General features: G+C 42.9%; 1 pseudogene; it reads left to right on the top strand.

Annotated features, from left to right (window-relative positions):
• The first annotated feature begins 380 nt into the window (after nucleotides 1–380).
• Nucleotides 381–4,527, top strand: LOC147462668 (uncharacterized; annotated as a pseudogene).
• Nucleotides 4,528–7,001: the final 2,474 nt, after the last annotated feature.

Raw genomic sequence — 7,001 nt, forward strand, 5'->3', positions numbered from 1 at the left:
CGCTGAGCATAGACTTCCCACCACTTTACATGCCAAAGAACATGACTCCAAGCTCACGGTAGATTCGTGAATGGCGCGCAAGGTGTCAGAAGAAAGATGAAGACCTATTGTAGAAGCAAAAGGGGGGGGGGGTCGGAGGGCCTCATAAGGGTCTCCTAAAAAGGTTCCTCGAAGAGGAACGTCACCCCTATAGCATCCATCTCCTTCCCGACATAACTCTCCAATTCAATCCTTGTGTAGCTGCAGGGGAGAGAGGGGGGGGGGGGGGGGGGGGGGGGGGGGGAGGATATGCGACTAGGAGGGGGGGCAAGGGTAAGGAGACAAGCAGATAGGGAGGGACGAGGTAGGGATGGGAGGCGAGCTGGAAGGGGGAGGGGGGTATGGCGAGGGCAGCAGGCAGGGTAGGCGAGCAGGTAGGTAGGGAGCAGCAGGTATGGCGAGGGTCTGTAGATATGGTGAGGGCAGCAGGCAGGGTAGGCGAGCAAGTAGGGAGGGTTAAGGTAGGCGGGGGGGGGGGGGGGGGGGGCGAGCTAAAAGGATGAGGCAAGGGAGCAGGTGGGGATGGGGCGATGGCGAAGGCTACTGGGATATCATCGTGCGGCACCAACTTGCATGCTTATTCGTTGTAAATCTGTTTTGATTAATTTACAAGTGGGAAACCTCAAATTGAGGAAAACCCACCAGAAAGATAAGATACAAAGCTCTAATAGCAAACATAGAAGAGTTGTAAGATATCCAAGGATTATCTCCCCAACTTCAAAGGAGAAATATAAGGATTTCCTAAGCAAAATCTTGAGAGAAGGAAAAAGATCTGCCTCCTCCTGATGGAACATGCGGAAATTGCGTTGGTGCCACAAAGACCGTAGTGACCAAAATTTGATCCATATGAAGAAGATCGCAAATTGTTGAAGGGAGACTGGGAAGATGCCAAACCCAGAAACATTTGTGGAGGGAAATTGGAGGCGCTACAGGCAGATAAGCAGTCAAGGAAAGCCCCGGTGAAGCGACAGTCCCAAAGCAGAAGTCTGGCAGTCTCATCATTGGCAGAACATTTGACAAATGAGAAGAGTTGATGCAATGCGATGCAAGGATAGTTCCAATAGGGAGAACTCCCAACAAACAATGCCAAAGAAATAGATGCTGGCACTTCCAAATTGTAGTAAGAGCCTTTCTCCACCATAGATCAGATTCATGCAAAGACCAATGCCCATTACAATGATCAACCAGCAAAAACTCATACAGAAGAGAAAATAAATGTTGCGGGGAGAAATGGCATCAAGAGGAGTGTTCTGTAAAGTCCAATCTGGCATATGCATCCACTGGCTAGTGGCGGAATGGGGAGGAAAACAGCCAGCATATACTCAAGCGCACTCCAAATCTGACAATAATGCACGCCAAACCCATAGCGTGTAGCTGCGTGAGAAAAAGAAAGCATATTGCCAGCTGATTCCACTACATCATCCACCGTGCATATGCCTCGGCAAGAAAGAAAGTATACTTGGCGAGGCGAGCGGTTAGCAAGAGGAAGAGAGAATGTCCTACTCCAGTGAATGCTTTCCAAGCGCAAGGAATTCCCATCCGTTTGTTGTCTACCATGCCAAGAAAGATGATCCGTAACGGTTTTCCAAGCAGAGAGAAATCTAGAGGTGACCTAGCAAACAGGAATCTGACCGACATCTTGCCAAACACTATCTCCCAGAGGGAAGTTTGCCAGTGACCAGAAGTAGAGGTGGTAGCATGTTGGCAGAGTGTAGCAATCATAGTTGTCCATGGCTGAGACTGTTGTGCAAGAGTAGGCAATAACATGGCGTTCCTCGCTAAAGCATGGCGGCGAAGGTACAAAATATTCATCCCCCCAAAACGCTTTGGAGTGCAAAGTTTCTCCATTGATAACAAATAGAGGATGAGATACAATATCAGACATAAGCTAGGAGAGGCGAGTAAGACAGCAATGCAACAACGGCAAGTAAAATTGAACATATGCCATCATGATGCTTTGGACAATGTGGAGTCGAACATGTAACGGCCATGTAGACAGTTTCTAGTATTGCAATTTGACATTGAGGCGTTGCATGACCCAATCCACGTGTTGAGTATTGGCTACCTCCCAGCCAATAGGATACCCCAAATGTCTGACAACCACATGCGGATCAAGATTTTCGTTGGGCCACAAAAGAGGATGCCAATCACATGCAATAAGGGGCATGAGTTTAGATTTCCGGAAATTAACCTTAAGGCCTGTTGCTAGACCAAATGTATCCATAATCTCTCGCACATCATCATGGTTGTTGTTGCAGGGCATGAACAACGTGTCATCGGCATAAGCGTACCCAATAAAGTCATTCCAGAGGATCCCACTGACCAACCACCAGCACACAAACAATATCTTGTTTCCCTCTTCCCCAAAATGTTTACATCTTGCGCTCTCACATAACTTGTGATGGTTAGGGGACAAGTTTCTCAATAGTTGCATTGAAGCATTGCTTTGCTGTATGGTAATATTAGCAGTATGCCAATAAGAGTGAACGTCAACATTGCTGTCATGGGAATGCAGGTCTCTGGTTGCATTCATGCTTCAGTGCATTTGAATCAAGCTGATTGTTGTCTTGTTTCATAGCTAATCATCTGCTTATTTGTATTTTAAACCGCAGGCCCGAAGAATTCCACCAACCAAAGTCGAGGGTGCTTGTGCGCCTTCTATTCACAGTGTTGATATTCTTGTTCACAGAGGAGTCCACATTCAAGACAGTGAGATATTGGGGTGCGGACTATGCTTTGGAGCAGTACTTCTTTTCTTACTAGCAAAGATGCAAGAGTGGACCCCACCTACAAGTCGCAAACTGCTTGCTCCAACACAGCCCTTGCTCCAACACAGCCTTCACCTGGACCTCCTATGTAGACTTCTTCACCATCTACTACAATCCTCCTCAGGTCTTGCATGCTCTTTTCTTAGTTCCTGTTTCAAACACTATTTTCAGCCAGTTGTAAAAAGGACTTGAGTAATGTTAAGTACACAATAGATTATCATTTTTATCATGGCCATTGCTGAAAGAAGAGCCATGCCTTTTTTGTTGTATAGCCCAAAACTAGTGAGCACCGTAAAAAATTCGCTAATCACCTAGGCTTGCTAATTGTGATTCTCTTACGACGATGGATAGTTCTAAGGAGCATGCACAGTGCCAACCTAACCACAAGCTCTTCTTGTGCTATAATATTCTGTGTTTCCTTTGATGTTTTAGGCCTACAACATGGGTTCCTTGTCTACAACACCATTGCATGTTAATATGGTTTGCTACTCAGAGACATACTGGTACTGGTGCTACCTAGTTTCTTGTCAAGCCTCTTAGCACACACAGAACAACTTCCCTCCCCATGAATTTGTCATTCAGGGATGAGAAAGCATCTATGACACCCTCGACTGTCCAATTCTTAGTTGGCTGCATAATCATCTTATCCTACATTCTTATTCAAAATTGCCTTGGGGAATATGTTTCATGGTTTGTGAACTATAAAGCTTTCATGGCATGTTCAGCCATGTTGGCTGCCTAATCATGTGATCCATGGTTTGTGAACTAAGATTCCTTACAGTAATAGTGAAGCTGAAAGTGCTTATTTCTGCTTGAGGTAGTGCATTATTGATGATTTCTCCATGTTGTTGCAGATCTACATAAGTAGATTGGTCGATCATCCTTCTTCCAATGCTAGAACTTAGCAAAACACACCAATAACTGATTGCTTTTATGTGCTGTAGCAGGACCCGATCAGAACTTCCATGGTGACAAGTGGCTCTGACTTTTGTAGCAATAATGTAAAGAACTTTCCCCTGAACTCATCACTAATTTCTAGAGCTGGTTGCCCTAACTTACTCAGCTCTGCAGTAAATAAAGCTGATAGAAGAACCATTTTAAGCTCCAATTCACTGATGGACCCTGTTTTGCTCAATGCAACGGTCGAAAGGTATGTGCAAGGTAAGTATGTGCAACATGCTACTTATCCTTTTGTTTTGCCGAAGTCTGAACATTGAGTGTTACCTTTTTCACCTACAAGCCTGCAGCTTTTTCAACAGTTTTTCCACATTTTTCTGCAGCAAACTTGCAGGCGGCATTGAATGAGTGCGTATTTCTGATGTCTAACGAAACAGGCTGGAATGCTACAGAGCCTTTTGAGTGGCTCAGGAATATATACGAGGCATTCAAAGCAATGTTAGATCTCTACGGATCCAACCCGCATGCTTCAGACCTTGAATTTTGGAATGCGGCAAACGAGACAATAGCAAGCTCACGCTCACACTTACGAATAATCGAAGTAATCGACTCCAAAATCTCACTTGGCATGCAAGTGAATTGGACAAAATATGTTGCCGAATGCAGTCCTATTTATTGTGATGTGGTGAAGGGAATCTCTCTTGGCTCCAAGTTCTTTGGAGCATTGGCTCAGATAGGTGGGTTTGGGGCACTCATGCTGCTTGTTATTAGAAAGGTTGTGTGGCCCTTGATTCATATCCTCGGTTGTTGGAAGAACCTGTGAGAGAGGATGAGTCGCAAACGAGGTTCTAAGTTCTGAAAGCTTGTGATCAAAGAGGAGTTTGATGGTTTTTGTATAGCCAGTGTCTCCACCCTAGAACAAGTGAGATATGGTGGACCTTTACTGCACATTGGACCATAGTTTTGGTCATCGCAAGGCCCATGTAGCCGAATTCTAAGCTGCTGGGCTGTTGCAAGACAGTACTTTCAAGAAAGCAGTCCTTGTGAAGTTTATTTTGATATTCAAGTGGTTTTATGCAACAATAGCAAGTTGATTGAATTTTTGAGTGCAAAGTTTTTCTACAAGATTTGGAAGTTCAACTTTTGGTGAGGGTTGATGGCCTCTCAACTCTATCAAGATATCAATGGTCCTAATAAGTCGCAGCCTTGGAATTGCATGTTTGGCACCGTCAGATGCTTCAAACCCCATGTCAACTCAATCTAAACTCATAAGTATCCTTCTAATGCTTACAATAATCAGCTCTTCATCTTTCGACGCCTTCTAGATCATTGTGTAGGTCCTAGATTGTGTATCCACAACAACATCGACACAAATTTTCAAATCTTGTTTCTTCCCACTTCATACATAACCACAGTGAAGACATGTTTTGAACCATGGTGAAGACAAGTTCCCAAACCTCCTTTCACTTTTCTAGGTTTCATTGCTTTAGTGATGAAATATCTTTTTTTGGAGCTTGCAAACCGCGGTCAAGTATTTTTAACTGGGTAAAATTGCAAAATGAAGGTTGAGTGCAAGCTTGCAAGTTTGACCAAAAACTGGTAGAGTTATAATTGTGCACTTATGTTTTCGGCCACGAAAAATGTTTTTGGCAAGCCCTACTCCGAATACTTTCTCACATATGTATTTCAAGTACCAACATTCTATCTAGTGTGATGAACCTAGTAAAAGAGCTTACAAAGTTTTAAAAGAACCTTCTTTAATTGTATCTGTATTCATGTTTTCCATGGTATGGATGGGAGCCTATACACCATATCATAGAAACTTTCAAGCCATTCCAAATGACGAAGCTGCAAGAGGTGGCTCGTCGATGCTTATTCCATTGACAATTTTTATATAATTTGGATGTTTCCAAATGTTTTTTTCTCGTAAACGTGAAATCAAGATTGTCAAAGATATCAATGACAAATTGGTATCAAGGAAAAATTGTAGGAATAACAGTTTTGTTTTTTTTAGCCCCCCCCCCCCCCCCCCCCCCCCCCCCCCAAACAGGGTAATACATTTGTAGAGGACAAGGACCATGTGGCTAAAACTAAAAACATATTTAAACAATTGTGGTTATTGTTATTGGGTATGAATCAAGGGTAACATGACATTTTGATCTCTGCATTTGCATCAAAAGAGCCTAAAATGCTTGTTTAAATTGCCACATTGCCAAGGGAGTTTCAAGGATAGAGAATGGCCACTTAGTCAACTATTGTTGAAGAAAAGGAACCAACACCTTCCATACAAGATGTAATTAACTCGTTGCAAGAGGAAGAGAGGAAGCACAAGATGGACACGAGTACAAGGAGAGGGGCATTATTGTATCTTCACCAAATTATCGATCTTAATCAAATAATTGCAAGAGTTATGAATGTAGGAAAACAAGGCAATTCTCAAAGGATTGTTTCACCGACATTCATCTCTCCTTTTGAATTGGAGAGTGTTCTTAGGGAGTAATCGGTCACAGGCGAAAAAGATATGACGAAATTGATTGGCCACAGTATATGCAAAGGCCAATTTTGCCTCACTATGTCTCTAATAATCTACAACCACCTTGCAACAATATATTTGAGCACTCAAATTTTTATGAATAAAAAACCTAAGAATTATGAATTACTAACACTTGATAGTCTACCTCATGGGATCAAAGGTATCTCAAACCACTACTAGGTGATGGTGGTGCCTTCATACAGAGCGTATCAAAATGTTGCACACTACAAGGGTTTGGAGGCCATTGATTGTACATGTTGAAATGCTTACTAATGGCAGTGCAAGAGAACAAGGCGGTTGCACAAGGCTTCAGATAGGCAATCCCATAGACGATTCTCACAACATTTTAAAATGTTGCAGATTTTGTGGCCGGTGAAAGGTGCATCTTAAAATGCTTCTTCTAGTTGGTGGCACTGGTGATGGTGGTCGACAGACAGTGCTGTGGTCCAAGAGGTAGTGGGCAAGGTAGAGCAAGGTGTCAACTCTTTCTTGAGGTATTTGTACGCAAAAACATCCCCATCCAAATTTAAAGAGACCATTGAGAAACACTTTTGGTAAGACTATGAAAGAAAAAACGATCTTGAGGAAGGCAATATCTCATTACTATCTTGATCTTAATATCAAGGTACGGGGATGGATGGAAGGTATTTGCGAGGAGATAAATCAATATATGCAAGTTTTTGTTGTCAACACCATCATCCCTTTTATGTCAAAGTCTTGTTTTAGTTTTTCAAATGTTGGTTATTGTCCAATAAGTATAGTAC

Source organism: Adiantum capillus-veneris, chromosome 2 (assembly GCF_014529385.1).
Source record: "Adiantum capillus-veneris isolate H3 chromosome 2, ASM1452938v2, whole genome shotgun sequence".
In the NCBI taxonomy this organism is placed as follows: Eukaryota; Viridiplantae; Streptophyta; class Polypodiopsida; order Polypodiales; family Pteridaceae; genus Adiantum; species Adiantum capillus-veneris.